The 7,288-nt window shown below is 41.2% G+C and overlaps 1 pseudogene; it reads right to left on the bottom strand.

The window, feature by feature from the left end:
• Positions 1-3,412: 3,412 nt before the first annotated feature.
• Positions 3,413-3,527, bottom strand: LOC136646917 (5S ribosomal RNA; annotated as a pseudogene).
• Positions 3,528-7,288: the final 3,761 nt, after the last annotated feature.

The raw sequence follows: 7,288 nt of genomic DNA, 5'->3' as shown, positions 1-7,288 counted from the left end.
AAGAGACGCCTGAGGGGGGACATGATTGAGACATACAAAACTATGCAGGGGATGGACAGAGTGGATAGGGAGATGCTCTTTACACTCTCACATAACACCAGAACCAGGGGACATCCACTAAAATTGAGTGTTTGGAGAGTTAGAACAGACAAAAGAAAATATTTCTTTACTCAGCGTGTGGTCGGTCTGTGGAACTCCTTGCCACAGGATGTGGTGATGGCGTCTAGCCTGGATGCCTTTAAAAGGGGATTGGACAAGTTTCTGGAGGAAAAATCCATTACAGGGTACAAGCCATGATGTGTATGCGCAACCTCCTGATTTTTGAAATGGGTTATGTCAGAATGCCAGATGCAAGGGAGGGCACCAGGATGAGGTCTCTTGTTATCTGGTGCGCTCCCTGGGGCATTTGGTGGGCTGCTGTGAGATACAGGAAGCTGGACTAGATGGGCCTATGGCCTGATCCAGTGGGGCTGTTCTTATGTTCTTATGTTCATCATGATGTTCCATGTGAGCAAGCCCTTTCAACAGCTTCATCAAAGTGAATAGAAAAAGCTAAGGCAGAATGTTAAGTTAGGAAAGCATCATCATGTCACCTTCCTACTGATTATGGCATTATTATTGGTACATTCTTTACCCGGTCCTCAGTATTCACTATTTTGATTAAAACAAAGCAAATCCATGTATTACCACTGATTAGCTCATAAAGATAACGTATCATGTTGAGCATGCTCCTCAGAAACTTATGCTAGCATCTCTCAGTTTCTAATTGCACTCTTAAAATGCATGAGTTCTAACTCAAGGACAACTAGAAAATTAATAGTGATGCTTAAAGTGCTCCAAACTTATTTTAATGCTTTGACCAGGACAATGTGGCATAAGTTTTGAACTGAATCATTTTCAGCTAGCCTTCTTTGACAATCCCTATCCCTCCATAGTGCAGTAGAAAAAGGACTCAATTCAAGAAAATTAAATGTTAAATGAACTATGAACTGTTGTTTTGATATAATTATTTTTCTAGAGTAATATACATGCCCACAGGCCAGTGTTTCCCAAACTACAAGTGAGTTGGGAACCAGGTAAGTTTTTGCATAGGTGGGTAGGGGATGATTGATGGTGCCACAGCAATCATGATGTTGCAGGGACAAAGAGGTTTGTTTATTTACCTAAGGGATTGTACTGGCCTCCAGCAGGATGCAAGAGGCTCACAGGCCCCTCTGTGGACTTCTCCCTTGCTGCAAATAGCTCCAATCATTGATTTGCTAAATGTGGGGTGGGGGGGGGGAGAAGGATACTCTAGCCAACCATCAATTCCTCATCTGGGCTAACTGTCCCTTTAATTTTAATTTTAGTCCATTTTTATTGTCTGTTCTCATCAACAGCAATAATTCAAGTTTTCCGAAGTCTAAGTCTTCTTCAGCATTCTTTAACAAGGGAACAGTATTCCTATATTAATGTATTATCACAACCAAGTATAGTGATAAAAATGCTCTGCTGCTAAGGTCATTCATTTCCTGTTGCATAAATCACGTTGCACTATCCTGAAATCTCATCACTAACTTCCTGTCCACTCCCAAATTCAGCACAAGTTCCTTGTTCTTGCCCTCCACAGCCTCATCCCTCCCTCCATTTTCATACTCCACTACTGGACAAATAGTTTCACTTTTCCAACTCCATCACTCCCAACTGTCTGAAGGTTTGCTGTTCCCTTGAACGACTCTTCCCTTGCAGCTGGAAGCAACTCACTGAATATCTGCAGGATGCTTTCTCTCTGACAACCTTCAAATGCAATCTGAAAACCCATCTTTTCCTGGAAATATTTGACACAGTGACTGATGGCCCAATCCTAACACTGTCCTGCTGTTGTAAATTGGCTGCTAATGACGTGCTGAGCCCACTGCTGGTGGCCACTTTTGAGCCCCCACTGCAAAGCTACTGACAACCTGCTCCGGTGCAGGTGAACTGAAATGGGGAGGGCAATTAGTGGGTACGGAAGAGGAGTAATGGGGTGTATTGAGGGAGAAAGTGGGGGGCCTACTGGGCTCTTTCAGGCTAATCCTATCCCTGCTGGCTGTGCTGGGTGCAGCAGTGGCAAAATGGCGACTGCTGCATTCAGCAGCACTGCAGGAGGTCTTCTCAGAGAAAGGGGGCTTGGGAAAAGCCCCAAGCCCCACAATGGGACTTCTCAAGTCTGTGCGGGCTATTTTGCCAACATAGACTTCAGAGCCTCATGTTGGTCTTTGTAGCCCAACACAAACGATAGGATACGATGGAGCAGGGCTTTGCCAGTTCCGGCCTCCTCCTGGGCTGGTTCCTGCCCCCATCCCACCCTTCCTCAACCCATTCCACCCACTCCCCACCTGCCCTCTGCAGGCCAGTGCAGCAGGAGTCACCAGCTGGCCACGCATGTGGCGCTGAGGCTCAGTGCCACCTGGTGTTGATCAAACACCGGCAGTCATCCTCTCCAGGGGCTGTGGACATGCTTTACAACACATGCTTTACAACACATTTGTGACATCCAGCACTGGAGCTCAGCGCTGGGGCTGAGGGCTAAGAGAATTTGGGTCCTCAGTTACATTCCCTACCATAACTATGCGTATAACTGTAAGAATGACATATGCTTCCATTGTTACTCTGCCTCCATCTCCTCCTCTCCCTTGTGTCAGTTTGCAGATTGTAAACCATTCATAAGGGACCTATCTTTTTTTAACTCCAAAAAAATCCCATATATGTAGATAGTACTAAACTCCATTTCACATGGATGATTTTACTTGATAAATACATCTAACTTACAATAGCTATTAAAAATAATATATCCTTTAATGTAGTGCCCAGTGATTTTAAAAAGCTTATCAAGAAGATCAACATTTCATAACCATCACCTATTTCTCATTTTACTTGAATGTTTTAATTTTTTTTAAAGTATTGAACAAAACAATTTTGTAGAATTACATTTTCTAAGAAAGGAACCCTGGAGGGCAATACTCAGAACCAGCATGTTTTTCTCAGTCATTAGTTCACTTTTCTCCCTAGAATTCAGATTGACATCTATTGGCTTGACTTGTGACACTACAGCCAAGTTCTTTCAATATCATTGCCACAGTCACTGTCGTGTGAAGTCCCCCCCCCCACAAGATCTAGAGTTATAGACTTTTAAAACAATATAGTTAAGTCTAGTCATTGAGGCATAGCTTTTGTCTAGAACAAAAATAACCTTTACTCGTTAACAAAAAAGAGAGTCAGAATTCTTGGAATGACTGCGTACTTTCGTTAAAGTACGCTAACTCCACACAATACTCTGTGGGTGTGACATTTGCCTACCCACCCCTGGCATGGAGACTGTGGTCTAGGACATTTAAAGTGGTTGCTTTTTGGGACTGGCTGGCAACCTTCAGTCTCGAAAGACTATGGTATAAGCCTACAGCACCCGGTATTCCCAGGCGGTCTCCCATCCAAGTACTTACCAGGCCTGACCCTGCTTAGCTTCTGAGATCAGATGAGATCAGGCATGTGCAGGGTCTGCTGTAAATGATTTAAAACAGAGCAGAACTAAAATTATTTAATTTCATTTTGATGTTTGCCATTGCCTAAGAAACTAATTTCTTCTTCCATTTTTTCCTCCAACTTTCTCAACCACTTTCTATGTTTTCATCCAAGTCCCAGACACCAACCACTGCCTTGGGAGAGTTATGCAAAAGTCTCAAAGGGCTAATTTTTAAAGCTTTGGGAAACTGTGAAGTTCCTGTGTGAATGCACAGGAATTAACCTTGGGAAAGTTTTCAACAACACTGAGCAAAAGCTCAAAAAGTAATCCTGTACATGCCCAGGAGAGATTCCTTGAGTTGTGTCCACTTGTCTAGGTCAAAACCTTAAAAATCAGCCCATGGGTGTTTGTGTTTTGTTTCAGTTGGGAAAATCTCTCTCTCTCTCAGCAGTATTTGACGTCCAGAACTGGGCTGCAATACAGAAACAATTTATTATTCTAAGAGAATTCTAAACCTAAAGCACCTGAAACAGATGTCCATATTGTTGTCTGAAGCCCCCACAAACTACCCATGTCATTTGTGCCAAAATTGTATTTCTACATGAAATCAGCTCTTAAAAGTCTTGTCCTGTGGGTGTACAAGTAACTGTACAACATGACAGACAAAAAAAAAAATAAACTTAGGCTGCAATCCTAACCTCACTTTCCTGGGAGTAAGACCCACTGAACACAATATAACTTACTTCTGAGTAGACCTGGTTAGGATTGCACCCTTAACCATGCAACACAGGTTTTGTATGTGCAAAAGACTTCCCCTCAATATTTGATTTCCCTCATGCAAATTTGTGCACAGGGAAAAATAATTGTTTCACATGCAGAAGTATGGTTCCATATGAAAACAAGGTTCTCTGGATGATGATGATTATAGATTCAAGGCGGTTCACATAGGGAGGCTATACTAAACTCATCTTTATTTCAAATGAGTTTTTACAACAATAGTTCTACAAACACTCGTAGACCTCTTCACTTCCAGATGGAATCATTCATGGTGTGGTCATCTTATCTGGCATCTTCCAAGCTGCCAGCATGAACAGCTTCAGGTTGAGCCAGCTGTTAATCTTTCCTTCTTTCTTTCAAGCTGACTCACCATACTCTTCCACATTCCTGCAGCATCTCTTGTGAGTCCGTCACTCTCACAGTCACAGGTCACCACAGCAACTCCAACTCAGTCCATTTTTGGACCCCTTGCTGATACTGAAAATTGCAGATAATCAAACCCCCAGTTTCCCAGTACGAGATTGTAGAAATGGATGTGTTGACAGAAAGGTTGAGGAATGGCGAGACGGAGAGAATACAGAGATTGTGGAACCCATTATATAAATGGTTAGATAAATGATTATGAAATATTGATTGAAGAGATGATAATTATAGAAATAATTATAGAAATAAGACAGTATTGGCTGCAGTTCTGTGATTCCCTAGTATTTTTTCCTCTGTATTACTCTGAATATATATATCTGTGATTTTCCCTGTACCCATGCCTTAAATCAAATAAAATATTTAAAAAAACAAACAAAAAAAAACCCCACAGTTTCCCTCCCCTTTCTCCCTCTGAAGGTGACTGAGGCTTGTGCTTCAGTCCTCTCCAAAGGGCTTTCTGAAGCTCACAGTGCACATCCACTCACGTTCAGAAAGCCCTGCAGAGGGGACCACAGCACAGCTCGGTCCCTTTCAGAGGCCTCAGGTGGAGCCGAGCATGGCTCAATGCAGGTCCAGGGGACCTGGACTGAGTCAGAAAGGTGGATGAAAAATCCATAGATAAACAGGCTCCACCTGTATTCATTGGTCCCTAACTGGTGACTATTCTCTTTCCTGTTATTTTAAAAGTTTTTTACTCTAAAAATATTGATTGCACACTTTGCATTTGCCAACATTTAATATTTAATTTAAAAAAACAACAGGCATTTGACCACACAGTGTTAATCAGTACAGTATAAAGAATTATTCTTATTGTTGGAGCCAAGCTATTCGTAGCAATTCCTTTCAACTATCTTTCACTCAGTCTTCAGCAGATGAAGCTAAGTGGGAAAATCACAAGTCTATAAGCAAATAAAATATTTCTTCCAGACCTCGGAATACAGAAAATGATTGTATATTTTTTTTCTTCTCTTCTCCTGGGTAAACTCCAGTCAAGAGCAGGAGTTATATGAGGTGACAAAGTTCTGCTGAAGTGCCTGTACAGTGGGAAAGGAAGTGATTTTGCTTGGAGTGACTGTTCTCTCTCTTTCTCTCTCTCTCTCTATGAAACCTTGCCTGGACTATCTACATGTTAACATCATGGTGGAAATAGGAAATAGATCAAATTTTAACCCAATTTAATATTTAAAATACTTGTAAATTAGTGATTGACTTTAAATTAATCGGAGAGGAGTTTGCCCATTGCCACATACAAATACTTTTGACATGTTTTCCATGATGATTAGTAAAGCACATCTTTCATTACTTTTTTTTTTTACAAAGTGCTAAAGCAGTGTTTCTCAAACTGTGGGTCGGGACCCACTAGGTGGGTCGTGAGCCAATTTCAGGTGGGTCCCCTTTCATTTCAATATTTTATTTTTAATATATTAGATTTGATGCTACCATGGTATGTGACTGCATTTGGGGACCTGTACTTTTAGCAAGTTACTATGTATGTTCATTTAACAAATATAGTCAATGGGACTTACTCCAGGGTAAGTGTGGGTAGGATTGCAGCCTAGGATTGTTAAAAATGTTCCTGCTTGATGATGTCACTTCCGGTCATAACATCACTTCTGGTGGGTCCTGACAGATTCTCATTCTAAAAAGTGGGTCCCAGTGCTAAATGTGTGAGAACCCCTATGCTAATGGATTCCCAAACAGTAAACAGCAAAGAAGTTCCAATGAGGTCATAAATATCATTGCTATAAAACGGAACCCTTTTTACAGTTCCGTTTCTGAAACATTTTAATGAGAATAGAGCTTTACAATATTTGATTGGACCACCAACCATTGAAGAACATCTGTGCTTAGAGGTATGGATTGATTGATTATTATATAAATGAGCACTTCAGCTTTCCAATGGACGTGTTGAATTAGATCCCGAGTTGAGTCCTTTCCTTGAAATTTTGCACATACTATCCTTGACATGTTTATTAACTTCCACATTGAAAAAGCCAGTGTGAGAAATGGCTCCCATGGCTCCCGTGAGAGGCGATATGAATCTCCAGTGTCAAGGGCAGGTATTTCAACGTGCATCCCTCAAAAACCGCTTGTGCTCCACTTTAGTTTACTGTTCTGCTTCATTATTCATTTCATATATGCTCAGCATATTTCAGAATGGGCTCAGCATTGAAAGTCAGATAAGTAATAGGAGCAGGATAAGGCCTTCATTTGTCATCTTTGTACACAGGACTCTCCTATTCTTGTAGCTGTTCATTACCACTACTCATTGTGTTGTAAGCTTTCAAAATTGAGTAACCTTGAGTTGCTGAGATGTAATGTTAATACTTAAACCTTTCAACGTATTACTCACAACGAGGATTGATTCAACTAATAGATTCTTCATGTCTAAAGCTCTCTTACCATGCCTGTTCATTTGGACCATCATAACTGTAGCAAATCAATTTTAATCCTTAACATAGTGCGTTAAGACCTTTTGGAGTGATTTATGGCAAAAATTCATCTTTGGTGGGGAGGAAAATAATTAACTTTCAGAAGGGAAGAAATGTGTCAGAGCTTCTGAGGGCTGGTGAATAAAGTTCCCTTTTTTCCCCCCCACCATACATG

Source organism: Tiliqua scincoides, chromosome 3, assembly GCF_035046505.1.
Source record: "Tiliqua scincoides isolate rTilSci1 chromosome 3, rTilSci1.hap2, whole genome shotgun sequence".
Taxonomy (NCBI): domain Eukaryota; kingdom Metazoa; phylum Chordata; class Lepidosauria; order Squamata; family Scincidae; genus Tiliqua; species Tiliqua scincoides.
The sequence above is the reverse complement of the archived record's forward strand: the minus strand, read 5'-3'. Positions and strand labels throughout refer to the sequence as shown.